Genomic DNA, 14655 nt, shown 5'->3' with positions numbered 1-14655 from the left:
AGTTACCCTGCTGTGAAGCCTGAGAAACTGCACTGACTGCACTAAATGTTCTCCGGTGGGTGTAACCACAGCAGGAGAATTTGGCAGAATGGACATACAAAGAAACTACCAAGTAGGATAGCATATAGCTTTGGTAACAGGGGTGAAGGAGAGGTGTGCAAATCCACTCCAGCCCGACGGTTTGGCCACTAGTTCCTTCCCTCCCACTGGAGTTTTAATACTGTTTATAAAAAAACAGAGCCCACTGGAACCTTGATGCCCCGATACAACATGAACTCTGTTCAACTGGAGCATTGTTCCTCCCCTACCTGGGATGCTGCACTATTAGTAACCAGTCTCCTCAAATCCTAATCATTCTGAATCCGCTATTTCCCGCTCTAATCATAGCAAGCACTAGAATGTGTGAATTTGTTCCACTTCTCTGGGAATTTGCATCCAAAGAGATCCTGAGGATAAATGCCAAGAGGGTTTTTTATCAGCTTCTCAGCTTCAAAGAACTGATGGCACTCAGCTTCCCTCCTTAGACATTCTTCCCACTCAATGTCCACTCACTGTTGTCATGTTGCTAGTCACCACATCCAAATTTCTGTTTAACCCCAGATTCTGGGAGACTTTTAGTACAAACTCTAATCTCTTCCTATGTAAGCGGTGCAACAATTCTCAGTGATGCAGGTAAACAACATGCTATTATTTATATCAAATTGCTGATTTCTGGAGAATTAATCAGATCATTTTACAGATCTCTATAAATAAAAAGTTTTGCTTTTCTACAGCTCCAAGAAACTAAAAACATTGAACATAGTAGAAAAAATCCAAACAAACCTAGAGAAGACATTCCCTTCGTATAAAGACACTTACTTTAAAGTAAAAAGATGAGATAACTCTCTTTAATATAGTAGGATTATAGTAGTCTTCATTATTCTTTTTGAGGCTATAGTGCCTGCAAGGAAAAGGATCAAGTATGAGCCCTATGTTTCTAGAAAAGGAATATTTAAAATAGTACTTGGCATTTTCCAGTTTATTGCACTGAATGTTAATGCACATTGGGAATTCATAAACATGGAGAAATGATTTAGACTTTCCCTTCCTGTATAACAAAGACAGAAGGATGGAGAGGTGAAAAAAGCCCTCAAATTACATTGCTTAAAGCCAGGATCCAGTGTGAATACTATTTTAACCTCAGCTAGTTTCTTGCTCACGCTGTACGCAGGTTCATCCACTGAGGAGAGGCTGGGTGAGGCACATTTAGGGCAGCTTTAGTTCAGCTCGTTTGGGACTGCCATGCGTGGCTCTGTGTACGGACATCACTTGATGCAGATGAGCCCATGTGGTGCCTGTTGTGCTCATGCCCTGCAGCCCACTTGTAGCCAGTGCCAATTACTGCCCTCCTGGGGAGCAGGCTGGGGACAGCAAAGGCCAACGATGGCTCCCAGTTGGCACTAAAGTCCAGGCCCCTCTATTTTGGGAATGGCGAGGCTGTGTAGACGTGAGCTGTGTTGTGACACTTGCCCTTGGGGCCAGCAGGCAGGCACGGCTTGTTCTGCACTGGCATAGGCATAGCCCACGTAACCCAGTTTTAGCTCCATGAACAAGCCCACGGGGTGTCTGCTGGGCTCTCTTCAAAGCCCACACTTGCTGTGCTCCCTGCATTGTAGCAGAATTACAGCTGTCAAAATGCAGGTAAATCTGTGTGCTGTGGCCCACCCAGCTAATTCCAGCAAAGCCTGCAGCAGCAGAATGAGGAACAATGAACCCACTGATAAGGCTGCTGGCCAGGTTAGATGCCCTATCCTGAGATAGTTAAAAGGGGTAAGTTGCTAAAACATGCTCTGCCTTTCATCAAACTGGCATCTTCATTTTCTATAGAAAGGAAGTGTGACTGATATACTCTCTGCATTTGACAGTGCTAATCCCCAAGCTGACTCACTCTGACAAAGCTACCATGGATCATCTTGGTGGCATTTTTCAGTGAAATGCAAAAGTTATTTCAAGAAAAAAATTCTGCATGCACACACACACATGCATATGCATACAATGCATATATATATAAAGATACTGATTATTCCCGAGTTCTTTTTGTTTCTGTTCCAGGGTTAGAAAATATTCTTCCTTGTTAGTTTCATTATTTTTTTTAAAGAAACATCACCCAAAAACATTGTTGGAGGAGTTGACTTGACATTAATTTCCTTCTCTTTTGGTTTGACATAGAATGTTTGGAAAAAGATTAGACCAGATTTTTTGACATACTGAAAACCTGTGGTTTTGCCTAATTAAAATATCCCTGTATATAGTGAATTGTTTCCATGTCATTCTACTTAACTTAAACAATTTGAAAGACATTCTGACAGATGGGATGAAAAATTGAAATATAAAGGGAAGCCAACACTCATTCAAATTAAAAATATAATCTCTGCTATCCCTCTGGCTGGTTATATGCAGTTCAGACAAGTGAATGAAATTCCTAAGTGATAGATTTGCTCCACATCTTCTACTTCACAGAAAGATCAGCAGAAAAATATTCTTGTATTATGGCTTAAATTATGTACCTTTAATCAAGGTACCCCCGGTAATGCAAAGGACTTGGCACAAGTGTTGTTATATAGCTCTATAATTTTTTGTTTGCCATGACAGAACATTAGGAAAATACTGATTACAGTTATAGAACATCATGCAGTGCCATCCAAAAAGATCCATCCCTGGAAGGTTAGAACAGCATCAGCCAGGGTTCTGAGCCAAGCAGCTCTGCTGAAGTGCGAAGAGTGTTAGCAGGAGCAAAAAGCCCCAGCAGTGTGACTGCTGCTTCCCAAGCTGAGCAGTTCTGCATGACACAGCCTGGCATCCCTGGGATAAATCTTCAGCCTTGTATAAAAGCCAGATTTACTCCAGTTAACATCATCTGAAGATTTGAATCATATTTTGTGATTAGGAGATGCGTATTTGTCTGAATTTGAGAATGAAACATAAACACCCAGTGAATTCTCCAGACTCCTGGACTGCAAAACTTGCCAGGTCTATCTTGCTTGGATTCTTAAATATATTTTCAGTGGATTTAGCAATTAGAGACAGTACTTAAATTTTTAAATTATTTAATCAACATGATTGTTGGCTATATAAAAGGCTGAATGCATTAAAAAACATGAAAAAATGAAGACTATATCTGTATTTAATATTATTCTTCCATATAATATTTTAAAGTATTTTTAAAACAAAGAATTTAAAGTCAAGTAATCCAGCAACTATGATGCTACACTCAAGCAGTGTATAAGATTACATATTTGAACTAATTTTTTTACTGCTTTCTCTAATTTTAAACTGACACCTAGCAGCAGTTGGAAAAATGTCCATGGTGCTCACTTCACTGGGGCAAAGCCCAGGAGATAATGAAGAAGCTTTTCAAAACACATTTGAAGTTTAAGACATGGAACTCAAAGCTTTTTGTTGATCTGTATAAACAGGAAATTGAGAACTGCCAACAGTCTTATGTCAAATGGAAATCCAAAAATGCCACTGCTAACTAAACAGTAGGCATATATGTGACAGTAGACTCTGGAATTCCCTAGTCATGGGATTAGATATTACTGAGTAGAAAATCAGTATATATGGTTTCAGCAGAAAAAAAATTGGCTCTGAAAAATTCATAACTTAGAAAAGAAAAAAGTGTATTATCAAAAAAATCTACCTGTGATGTCCTGTATGTTTTCCTTATTTCAGCATTAATAAATCCCAGAATCAGAAAAAGTAAGAAATGTCCTCTCTTTCCTTGTCTCTCTCATTGCTTTGATTACATAATTCCTCTTACCCTGTGTAATGGCATATGTCATTCAAATGCATCACAGTCCATAGTCCATTACTTGCCAGCAATATCCTTTTATGTGTGCTTATCAGTCTTAGTGCACAGAATTGTCCTCCCTACTGAGTAAGGGGCATGAAACAACCAGACTACTGTTAGGTAAACTCAAAACAATTTAGTTTTAATTGTGATTATATCTTCTGCCTCCTATTTTCTATATAAAAGACTCATTATTAATTGGGGTTTGATGATGCAGCTTCTCCTACAAACCTTTTCTTTTCTTTCCACAACAAAATGGGATAGTCTTCTAGGAATATAAAGTGTGATTCAGCCCCATCACCACACATCTTATTCTAATGGTCCTTTTTTCTCTCCTACTGTATCAGTAAAGGAATGACTTTTTGCTTCTTATTGACCACCTACAGCATTCTGAACAGTAAAAACTTTCTCTTCACAGTTGTCCTCTGACAACTGTGAAATTATCACCTATGTAAAAAAATGTTAGGATAATGTTAAACCCATGTCGTGCTATACCCCTGCAGGGATTAGGAAAGATTTCTTTACAGTCCTGTCCTTCTCTAACTTGGTTGCAAAATTGATTTATTGTGTGTGGTGGCAGGAGTAAAATTTTAGCAGTGCCCACAAGGAGCAAATAAAACTAGGACAATTTCACCATATTGTTCCATCTACTTCAAACTTAAATTTTTAACACAGCCACAAGCAAGTAACTTAATCAAAGGAAACTCACCTGCATTGATTCTTGAAGGTTTTTGAGGGGCTTTATATATATACATATTGCAAGAGATAAGAAAACATTTATGTTCAAAAAAATCAACAAGACACAATAGTTGTATGAAAGTCTTCAGGGGTTTAAACTTTAGGTAAAGTCTCACTCATATTATGTATGATACAAAGTTGGACAGAAAAATTCTATGTCTAAACCAGACTAATTCAACTCCGTAAAACCCCAGCAGTAAAATTTCTTAAATTTTTCATCCACACACATTCCTGGTTTCAATTGCCACTTTAGTTTTCATTTGAATTCTCTTTTTCTAAGCACTTCAAAAAGATATTAAAAAAAGCATTTCTGCAAAGCAAAAGAAATAAATCAGTCTAACAGGATATAGCAAGCCATAAACTTCAGAATTTCACATTCAATTTCATTTCCAGTTTATTGAAATAGAAACTAACAATTCTTAAATAAATGTGGGGCTTGTTAATTTCCCCTTGCTTAGATACTTTGAAAGTTCCTTTATGCACTTTAACTCAGAAAGGCTTTTAAAAACAACTTCATAATTGAAAACAAAAAAAAAGATGGCAAGGATTGGTATTTTTACCACCTTTTGCTGTATTTATTTGACTCTGTGTAGTAGTCTACAGATTATGTCTAATGCTTTTTATCCCCAGGGAAAGAACTCCAAATTGTTAATTCACACACATTTCTTTTCAAGTTTTGCATACTTTTCTGGCACATGATTATTTTGTGATAGAGAAAAATGTAAGTCCCTCCTCTATCACTTTTCTATAATTTAAATAATTATCTGAATAAAGCATTCAAATTATGGCTTTCACCTCTCTCAGTTCAATCATGCTAATTTAGCTACTGGCAGAGAATTTCAAACAAAATTAGTGTCTAGTTCTGAGACATGATGTTAATAAAAGATATTAATTACTTCTTAGAAGGCATATTTTTTCTCCACACCATGAATTTGCCAGAAGAAAATCTCTGCAGTAATTTTCCCTTTTCTCCCCAGCACCGAATTTCTCTTACAGCCATAAAAAAACCCCAAAAAACAACAACAAAAACCCCAAACAAACAAACAAAAACCAAAAGAAAAAAAAAGAAACAAAACAAAGAAAAACAAAAAAACTCCCAACCCAAACCAAACCAAAAAACCAAATAAAAAACCTCAAAACACCTCTTTTTCTCTTCCTCATTGAAAACCTTTCTATTTCCATCCATTTCTTCTGTATCCTCACTGGCCGTCCAGCCATTTCTCCTTTTAGGGCATACACTTACTCTGAAAATTTATCTTTCTAGCTTTGAAAATATACATCTCTGGTATCTTAACAAAGCAAATGCACAATACAGCCTATATTCTATACTATTACCTTTCTATAAGAAAGGAAATACTTTCTTGTTCAGTTCCACATACTATGCCCTGGTCACAAACCTGGAAATTTTGCCTAAAATTATAACAGAAAAAGTGCATGCAACAAAAATTAATGAGCAAAAGTGCTGAATGCATGTCAAAGGTTTTGCACAGCATGAAGAAAGCCTCTCCAGATGTATCTACCTGCTTGTCAGTATGTCTGGGAAACAGAACTATTAAGATCCTAATGTCCATCTCAGGGATAAAGATCATTCTTCTTTTCTATTCTACCACTTGGAAAAAAACCAAAACCTGTAAGCTTTCAATTCATTACCAATGTTCTACTCTAGAATAATGTTTTATAATGGAGACAAAAAGATATAGTTTAGATTGATATTGAAATAATTGGCAGTGGAAGACACAAGGCTAACATTTATTTTATCCTCTGCATTCAGAGCAGAACATAGACAATAGACTATTTGACTGAAGATACTGCAGCAATGCAAGAGGATTTATCATGGACTGGTTCTGTCACAATAAACCACAATAACAGAGAAAAGTAATGTACCATTTAAAATAGTTTGGCTAAGAGATTCAAACTAAAAATTATAAATAAATTGTGTTTTCTGAAGCTAGAGAAAGTTATTATAAAATCCAAATAGAACACAGAAGTACCAGATGCTAAAAACAAAAGAATTTCTCATTTGCCCTTCACTGTTCCCCAACATTAAAGCGTGATCTGTGGTCCTCTTGTTTGCATGGGCACCATTTAATCTCTGCATTTCACTTATTTATACTCCTCCTAAGCAAAACAGGCACTGGGCTGTATAGAAGCTTCTATTTATGCTGTCCTTCCTTGTGTCAGTTTTAATCACTGTTCATTGTTGTACCTCTGTCCAAGAGCAACAAAAGCTGATGGTTTTCCTCCATTACCTTTGCCCTTTTAAAAGAGTTTCACATAATATTCTGTACTTAGGTAGAGTATAAATTCAAAGTGCAAGTGATAAATGTGTTAGTATTCCATCAGGTTTGTGTATTAATTCTAGACATAACTTGGACTTCCCCTGGAGTGAGAAATAGCAGCCCTCTCTGTGCCAGGACACTGCAATTGTTGGTGCACAATCCTTGCAATGGAGCTTGGTGCAGGTGCCAGCAGCCTCACTTCTTGTGGAGCATCCACAGCTTCTCTGGGCAACCTATTCCAGTGCCTCACCACCCTCACAGCAAAGAATTTCTTCCTTAAATCTGATCTACACCTCCCATCCTTCAATTTAAACCCATTACCCCCTGATCTATCATTACACGCCTTGTAACCCTGCGTTTGTGTCTGTTACTGAGTTCCTTAAAAACTGATTATTGTCTTGACTTTTGCCCTTCAATCTTAATTTTTCTGTTATACTCAGCTTTGTTCTTGTTCTTTCCAGACGAGGAACATTAAGTCCTGAAACCAAAACTGGGCCTTCCTGCACCTTAAAGTAAAACAAGAGTTAAAAGGAATGGGGAGAAGTCATACCATTGTACTTTATCCTGACAGCAACACCACTGAGGCAAGATAAAGCATGCAGAGTCCTTCTCCAGTTCAAGTGATGGTTATTTGTTCTTCATGTTAATTTTAATTTAAATTCTCTATGTTAATTGTAATTTTAATTCCTTTTAACTTCCTAAGTCACTTGTAAAAAACAAAGAATGCCCTGCATGTTTAATCACTACACAGAGATAAAGGCTTGTGCATGTGTCTGCATACAAAAAAACAGATTCAGACACTGAGAGGAAGGCAGAAGCAAACTTCACTGTTAACAGTTTGGCAGAAAGTTAAGATGAGATTTTATTAAGTTCAACTCAAATATTTATTGTAGAGGGAACATAATACAAAGATTAAACTTATATGATGAGTGACAAATAATTTTTAAGCAGCTGAATTTTTGTCAGGATTTCTTTTTTTATTTACAGGGCACCTCAGATGCATGAATAGAAGCACTCAACATGGAAAATATGAGAGAACTATCTCGTGAAAGATCATCAGCAATTAATTAACACAAGCACCAAAAAACCAGGAGATGCATAAAGAAGGAATTCAGCAGCCTTAGGTAACCTCTGGGGAGAAGTGGAGACAACACCTTACACATAGTGGGGAAAACAGTACTTTAAAGCAAGCAATTACTTCCAATGATGAGTGAACTATGTGTCAGATGTGCCACTGGTGAAAATACAAGCCTCTGAGATGAACACAAGGTCCCATAGTCCATAAAATGCAATGCTCTTTCAAAACAAATCAAATTCTCTTCTAGACAGAACACTAAACAAAAGTGGGAGCTCCTAACTGAAAGTAACAAGTACATTTCAGTATTAGAAGATCTATTTTTAATCGTCTTTCTGACCACATTTTGTAAATATGCTAAAAGCTAGTGCAGAGGAATGGAAAAAAAATTCCTAATTCTTTAGACCAACAGCAGTGATGTAATTAAGAACAACTATGAATTGCCCCCAGAAACAGGCTGGGAAAGCTGCTAACTGTATCCTAATTTCTAAACTGCTAGTGTCTCCAGCAGAACAGAGACCAAAATTTAAAAGTTTACTTAGTCCTTTTAGATCTCTGGGCTTTCAGAATTTTTTGCCTTGGAAGCCCCTCTTTTTATCCATCTGCCAACACATGGTACTGTGTTTTGATTATTTCTTTTTCTTTTTCACTCCCATTCCTGTGTCTGGAGTCTCCACATATTGCAAAATTCTCCAAAGTTTTTTATTTTTAATTCAAGTTCAGAATATTGTTCTACATTTCCCACAGAAGCACCTTTCTACTCTACAGAGCAAAATTCAAATGGAGGCAATAGGAGTAACTTTTGGATGCCTTCTTGCTGCCACCACTCTCAGCTTTACCATGGAAGTTACACAATCAAAAAATTCAACCTTTCATCCCAGATATTTAGAAATACCAAATGCAGATGCTAAGGACCAAATCAGCAGAACCCTGATCCCAGTTATAATAGGTTAATATGGATTAACTCCATTGTTATCTGGATTGTACAGGTTTTCTCTATTAGCAGAAGTGAGACAGTATATTCACAAAAACTTTTTCTTTTCGTATATTCATTTCCATTTCCATTCTCGGTCAGATGAAATGATAGCTCTGAAATCAGCCTGTCACTTATATAATTTGAAAACCTACTTACTATAGAACTTGAAACCATACTACTCCTACACACACACACTCCTAGTCGAATTAACCTTCAAGTCAATGAATATTTAATTTTTTTACATTATTTTCAGCATCTCATCTCTCCACAGTAAGTGTTTACTGGATAGCAACATAGTTGATATGGTGCTAAATTCTTTGAGGCACAAGAGATGAAGTAAAAAGGGCTACAGACCAACTAACTACTCCTGAATACAAAAAGCCCAAATCCAAAGATAAAAAGATTTTGTCAGGTGTTGAAATGTAGGCAGAAGGTAAGGACATAGAAACTCAGGAAAGATATAAAACATTCTTTCCTACCTTGACAACAGCCCTAGAAGTGGACTATTAAGGAAATTAAAGCACTGGAGGCCACAATGATACATTATAAACAGATCAATAGTCCAAAATGCCACATGTATCTTCTTTCCAACATATTCAATAGCTAAACATTGACTTTTATCAAGAGGTACAAAGCTGTGAGAAATAATCTGATTCATTTTGTCTAATGCTATAAACCTAAGAGTAACAAAAACAAAAGCCAAGCCAAGAGATACTACTTAGGTTTTAAATAAGCTAAAGACTTTCTTTAAAAACAGACAAATGAAACAAAGCAAAATCAAACCAAACGCAACCCAATCGAAACCAAACAAAAGAAAACAATGGACCTAGAAAAATACCTGTGTTAAAATTCCTGTTCCAGCAATCTCAAAGCATTTTACAGAAACCTATTGGGCAGACAAAAAATTCACTTGCACAGTGAATCCACTTCCTCACATTCAGGTTCAAATTTTGACAAGAGCATATTTTATTCCTTAGACTTAGTTCATGTTCCTACAAACTTCTATGAAGTTCAATTTATTTATTTGTGTCAGGCAGAGGAGTGGTTTGATGCTTTGTCATTTTTCTGCTGACTGCCCTACTCATCTCTTGGTTACACAGCTTTGGGGCTTTCCCCTCTTCCTCCATGGCCCCCAAATGGAGTTCGGCACAAAAATCTTAAAAAATAAGATTTTTTTCTATTATCAAATTAATATTTTCTAAATTATCCGACTGCAGCTGTAAGTTACAGCCTTGAATACCATGTGCAAACTCCTAGATTAGATATAAAATGGTGTTTCGACTAATTTGATGTAAAAATGTTTAAGGGAGAATAAAACCACCAATAACTATAACAGGAAGCAAGAGGATGTACCTGCATTCCTGGGATTAGTTGTGTCATGTTAATTTCCCTATTGAAAGTATTCATTGTGTTTCTTTAAAATATGCAAATAAAATATTCTTATTTGCAGTATGCAAATAAGAATAAAAGGAGTACCTCTGTTTCCATCTGATACCAACAGTTGACTTACAAACTCATGAATCCCTAAGAAAAGCAAGTCTTGCAAAAAACTGTATTTAAAGGATTTCTAAAAGGATTTAGAAAAGAGATTTTACTTAGGCATATTCCAGCTACGATTTGTGTTTATTTTTATGTCTGCTTAGGGAGGAGAGTTATTTATATTTTTCTTTTGAATCTACTATTTATGTATTAGTTCTCTGTGACATGAATAGTATCTCAGGGAAGGGCTGATCCTGGGTCTAAAGAAGATATGCAAAGCTAAATATCCATGTGTGCAGAAATCTGATTGTTGGGATTTATAGTCATAGCATCTTTCCTTACTAAATGTTTTTTGTTGGGATTTATAGTCATAGCGTCTTTCCTTACTAAATGTTTTTGGTGAGGCTGTAATTCCATGTTTATTGCACAGAACAGCAAGATAAATCCTTTGAAGTACAGAAATCAACATAGAGCAACCGTAAAAAACAGCAGCAATTACACCAAAATTGGTGGTTGGATAAAGCCAGACCATTTTTCTGTGCCTTGACATGTAATCCAAGACTGAAATTCAGATCAATTATTTCTAGGTTTACAAAAACAAAGCAGAGGGTATGTGTTTTTTAAAAAGACTACAGTTTGCTTTCTATTGAATTATTTTATTTTTCTCCAGAGATGTACACCGCCTACCCACGAGGCTTTAGTATATGTTGGAGAGGGCATTCCCTGATGTTACAGCTTACATAAAAGGAAAATGTTCTCACCTTCCATTCTCCTTTTACCTATCCAGGGCAGCCACATTTTGTATGGTACCAAGCAAGAATACTGAAAACATGATAAAAGCAGTGGCTTCTGACTTTCAGGAGAAAATTATTCCAGTCAAGAAAACCAGCTCCCAGCACCACTCTAAAAGACTGTAGTAAGAAAATGCGACTCAACACGATCTCAAGACACAATATGTTCCTTTCAGTGGGAAAATGAAAAGCTATCATTTTACATTGAATTCCCTAAATAACCTTGCTGATGATATTTTTTTCAGTTTTTTTTTCAAGTGGTATTTCAGTTCTACATGCCAAAGGAGATGGGCTGCTGATTAAAGTTGTTTGATCGTACACCAGCAGACTGAAGGCCTCCTACTGCCTGCTTAAACTGCACCCTCACTTTCTCAAATGCATGTCTTCATTATTTTGACTTCATCTGTAGCTTTGTGTAATAAAAAACAAAGTCATTTGTCTGGTATGTATTTATATCACTCTGATACCAGCCCTCTGTTTTCATAAATGGGTTTTCAGTGTGTCATTTCTGTGTATGTTACCCTATTGCACATTCCCAAGTTACCCCAAAATAATTATGATGACATGCTCATCTTAATATAGACCTGAAACTGATTTCCTAATGTGGAGCTGCTTTTCAATATAATTTCTGTGGAACAACCTCCTTTGAAATGAGTAATACAGCAAAGTATTTGGCTGGTACTTTATTAATGCTATGTACAATGTCTGTCCACAAGAAAAATTCATGTCAGAATAATTAACAATACATGTCGCGACTCATTAGAATCAGCACATGAAACTATTGCTGCTGGCAACACAAGAGACACACACAAGTCAGCCAGTGGCAAAGACGTGTCACTTCTTCTAATCATAGGAGGGAGGGACATGATATCTCTTCTGATCAAAAAGTACCTTCTCCATTTAAATTTAGTACTCAAAATGGTTTTCCACTTTAATCTGTTTTAATCAGATAAAAAGACTGTACCATGTACATGAGGCAGTACCTATAACTGATGCTTAACAGAATGCAGAATACAGGAAGAAATTATGTTCGAATACCAGAAAGCTTTGTAATAAACTGCATAATGAAATAGTATCATACATTTATCACAAATAATAAAAGCAGCATGAACACGTGATACCTTTTATTAAATGGTCAGGGTGTTACTGAAGGCAAAAACTACCCCTTTCTTGAGGAGGAAAAGTAAGATAGAAGTAAGAAGGTAAATGTAGCTTCCTCCAAAAATGTCATAATATTATGGGCAAGAAAGCATGATTATACCTTTTCTAAGTAGATTATGGTTTCTGTACATACACAGTTCTTGGGACTGTATGAACAGTCAGATCACATCTAACTGGTTATTTAGTCTCACATGCCTGTACGGTTGCAGGAGAGATTTTTGCACGCATAGTTCTGTTGCACAAATATTAGCCTGTGTTTCTTGCTGTAAAGGACTGAGGTCATGTCTACAACAGAAAGTTCTTCTGGCAGAACTCTGAGCTGATTACAACTTGTACACATTGCAGTGGAAAGACAGAGGCATACTTGCTGAACTGCCTTTGCCAGTGCCAAATATCCTCTATTTAAAGGTCCATTTTGGAAAAAAACATGAGGTATACACACTTTCTATTGACCCTAACCACTCTGCCAAGCCCATTTCCTCAGGGACATCCTGAAGCATTTTCTGAGATATCAACAAAGAGTTCAGGTTCAAATTCTCATAATTTCATTTTTTCTAGCCCACCATGTTTTTCCCATTCTTTGACATTCACATTTCTGTTGTAGATTTCCATGATACCTTTTAATGTTTCTGTTCAGCGCTCAACCAGAAATAGGACCCCAGAGACAGAAATTGCATAGCAGAGCCTGCTTACGTACAAAACCTCCCACAGGCTCTACTCCTAAGGTAGCCAGTGGAGCTGTGCTGGACACAAGGTGGAGCAGCTGACAATGACAGTGCATGGAAAGGGCAAGATTGATGCTCAGCATGGCACAACAGAGCAGGAGGAAGCTAGTGTTAAAGAATGTGCCATATTATTATACTGCACTACAAACCCAGGAAAATCATCAGTGATCCCAAATTCCATGAAGGTTGAAATGTCCTCTGGCACAGAAACACTGGTGACAGCAGATGGAGCTTGTTCATTTTGCAATCCTCAGCCCAGATGTTGTTTCACTTGGGGCAAGAAAGGCCAGGAATGTACAGTGAATATAATCGTCCCACAGCACTGCTACACGGGTTCAATCTGCTCTGGCATAGCACAGCATCCTCACAGCCATACGGAGGCACAGCCTCCCTCTTCTTTCATACCCAAACTTTGGCTCTGTCTGTCCAAGACAGTTACCGAAGGCTGAGATTGGGGTAGATAAGCCCAGCATGGGAACAGATTGTCAGTCAGGTGTGCCAGGACTGTGGCAGGAGGAACAACAGGGAGACTTGAAATAATTTTGGAAGAGGCAAAAGTGTGTTGCACAACCCAGCCCAGCTCACCACATCGTGCCTCTGAGCACACAGGGACAGAAGAACAGTCATGCTGGCCCAGATAAAAGCTCTAATTAACTAAAAACTCATAACTTTTCTGACAGTGGTCAGCAACAGATGCTGAGAGAAAAGTAAAAAAGGAGAGCAGACAAGTGCTGGCACTTCTTCTGAACATCCTCCCAGCCTCAGGACTTCCTAAGTCAGAGGTTTTCACATTGTATTTCATTGTCTTTGATTAATTGCTTTTCCAGTAATTTGTGCTGTTGTTTTTGAAACTATGTAAAATTTTACTATCCATAACAAGTTGTGGTAAGAAGCTCTACAAATTTTTGGGAAGTTTCCAAGGAACTACATTAATAAGTTTGCTTTGAAGAGTTAAATAATTCAATCTGATGTTCATTGTATTTTATACTGAAGGAAACAGCAAGAAATTGCTCAGTGTTTCTTGTTTTGTGACCATATGAGACCTCATTGTCTTACAGTCATAAAATCATAGAATTGTTTAGGTTGTGAAAGACCTCTAGGATCATCAAGGCCAACCATTAATCCAGGACCACCATATTCACTTGTCCCCAAGTGCCCATCCACAGGCTTTTTGAACACTCCCAGATGATGACTCCACCACTTCCTTGCGCAGTTGTTTGCATAACTGGCTTGGCTTTGGATTTTTCATAACTCTCTGTTACGAAGAGAGTAGAGAGGATGGTAAGAGCCTGTAAACATGTACAAACAGGAATGTCATTAGCTTGTTCATGATTTGAAAGTAAAATTGTGACAAACAATGTGAAAGCAGCAATACCCTTCAGCCCTCATGAACTTGAATATTAATACTTCAGCTTATCACTAATATGTATGTGAAGTGTTTTCCAACACAGCCTCTATTTCGTACCACAGGCCAGTGTATGTTACTTCTAGTAGTCTTATTCATGAATGGCCTATTACACACTTCCTAGACCTCCTACAGCTTTCACCATTCTTCTAATATTTGTCGTGTACTCTCTGCTTTTTTTCAGCCATGTTGTGCAT

Source organism: Pyrgilauda ruficollis, unplaced genomic scaffold (assembly GCF_017590135.1).
Source record: "Pyrgilauda ruficollis isolate IOZ18807 unplaced genomic scaffold, ASM1759013v1 scaffold5, whole genome shotgun sequence".
NCBI classification, from domain to species: domain Eukaryota; kingdom Metazoa; phylum Chordata; class Aves; order Passeriformes; family Passeridae; genus Pyrgilauda; species Pyrgilauda ruficollis.
The sequence above is the reverse complement of the archived record's forward strand: the minus strand, read 5'-3'. Positions refer to the sequence as shown.